This window comes from Hoplias malabaricus, unplaced genomic scaffold (genome assembly GCF_029633855.1).
Source record: "Hoplias malabaricus isolate fHopMal1 unplaced genomic scaffold, fHopMal1.hap1 scaffold_78, whole genome shotgun sequence".
Classification (NCBI taxonomy): Eukaryota; Metazoa; Chordata; class Actinopteri; order Characiformes; family Erythrinidae; genus Hoplias; species Hoplias malabaricus.
In genome coordinates, this window is record NW_027101137.1 from 129,481 (window position 1) to 131,988 (window position 2,508).

Consider the following 2,508-nt stretch of genomic DNA (forward strand, 5'->3'; position numbering starts at 1 on the left):
CGCTGTCCAAGGAAAAACATGTATCTCCAAAATAGTACGGAGAAGGAAATAGAAAAAGGGATTTTGTAATTTTTTTTGTAATATAAAAAATGATGTGCAAATTGCCCTGTGAAGGACTGGCGCCCCCTCCAAGGTGTGTTTCCGCCTTGCGCCAAATGATTCCAGGTAGGCTCTGGACCCACCGCGACCCTGAACTGGATAAGGGTTACAGATAATGAATGAATGAATGAATGAATGAATGATGTGCAAATTGTTTAAATCAAATTTTTAACAGAAAGACTGTAAAAAAAACAACAACATTTTAAATGTCGAAGCTGAAAAGTTTATAGTTTTTTTATTTTCTCGATTTGAATTTGATGCCAGTAACACATTCTATAAAAGTTGGGACAGGTTCATGTTTACCACTGCACTGCATCATCTCTTCATTTTACAGCACTCAGTAAGCGTTTGGACACTGAGGAGACCAGTCGCTGTTGTTCTGAAAGTGTAATGTTTTCTATTCATTTTTGTTACAGTATTTCTGCGGCTCAGCAGCTCAGGGTCTTTGTTTTTTTCGTTTCATAAAGCACCAGTTGCTTTCTAGTTTAGGTCCTGGACCCTTTTACTAAGGAGCCGTGCTGTTGTAATCCACGCAGAAGGGACTGGTCTCACTGATATAAACAAGGCCTTGTCTGGATGGCAGCATGTTACTCCAATCCCTGCATATATCATTCAGCATTAACGGTGCTTTTACAGATAGGTCACCCATGCCGTGTGCACTAATGCCCCTCATACCATCACAGACGCTGGGCTTTGAATAGTGTGTTTATAACAATCTGGATGGTCTCTCTGTTCTTAAACCCAGAAGAAGCAACTTCCATGATTTAAAAAATAAATAAATAAATAAATAAATAAATAAATAAATAAATAAATTGTGATTTTTTTCCTCTTGCCCTCAGTCTGTCGTAAATAAGCTCGGGCCCAGAGAAGCAGCAGTGTTTCTGGATTCTGTTTATATCTGGCTTCTATTCATATGTGAGTTTTAACTTCTATTAGCGGACGCAGTGATGATGGTGGTTTGGAGAGTGTTTCTGAGCCATGCAGTGATTCCCACTAGAGAAACCTGTCTGTTTTAAATTCAGTGCCGTCTGAGGGCTCAAAGACTACAGCCACCTGATACTGGACTTGGGCCTTGTCCTTGTCCTCTGAGTGATTCTCTGAGCCATAGATGAAGACATTTTATGAAATTCTTTATTATTTTAAGTTCAGAAACACTGTTCTTGAATTATTTCACTGTTTGTTCATGCAGTTTTTCACAGAGCGGTGAACCCCTCCCCGTCTTCACTCCTGAAAGACTCGGCCTCTCTGAGACGCTCTGTTTAAACTCAGTCCTGTCACTGACCTACTGCAATTAACCTCTTATCTGTAACATTTCACAACTTTAACAGTCTGTTGTTTTAAAAGTCAAAATGTGGTAAATTTGGTTGAAAAGTGGTAAATGGTCCTTTTTGAAGTAAAATGAGGAATGAGGAAGAATCAGACGGAACAAACACAGCCCAAATTTCAGAATCTGTTTATGGACTAAATGAAGGCCACGAGGGACCGGCTGATTTGACCCAAAAGAACATTGTCCGTAAAACATCAGGTGCTTGCTGCGATGAGCTAAGACTCATGGTTTACTATCTACACTTAACTGGAGCTTTCAGTGTGTGTGTGTGTGTGTGTGTGCGTGTGTGTGTGTGTGTGTGTGTGTGTGTGTGTGTGTGTGTGTGCGCGTGTGTATTCAAAAGCACAGTTATGGATCGAGGCAACCATTAACACCCTACACACAAACACTTATTGACCCATCGACAAAGAGGGACACTTTTAAGCACAAACACATGTCAATACATGCACCCCCCCCCACACAGACACACACACACACACACAAGCTGTCACTGCATTGATTACACACAGCAGCACAGCAACACTGCAACGCCCAGCCCCTGGGCAAAGAGAGAGGGGATGGTCTCTAATATACCTAATTATACCTAATTATATGGGTGAATTTATGAAACTGTCCACAGGTGTGAGATTGTGAGTGACAGGGTGAGTGTGTGAGTGACAGTGGTGAGAGTTGAGTGAATGGGTGAGTGTGTGAGAGACAGTGGTGAGTGTGTGAGTGACACTGGTGAGTGTGTGAGTGACACTGGTGAGTGTGTGAGTGACAGTGTGAGAGTGTGAGTGACAGTGGTGAGTGTGTGAGTGACAGTGGTGAGTGTGTGAGTGACAGTGGTGAGTGTGTGAGTGACAGTGGTGAGAGTGTGAGTGAATGGGTGAGTGTGTGAGAGAGTGGTGAGTGTGTGAGTGACACTGGTGAGTAATCTGATAGAGTGTGTGTGAGAGTGTGAGTGACAGTGGTGAGTATGAGCATCCAGTGTGCGAGTGTGAGTGACTGGGTGAGAGTGTGAGTAATATTCATGAGTGTGAGTGACAATGATGAGTGTGTGGGTGACAGTGTGAGAGTGTGAGTGACAGGTGTAAGAGTGT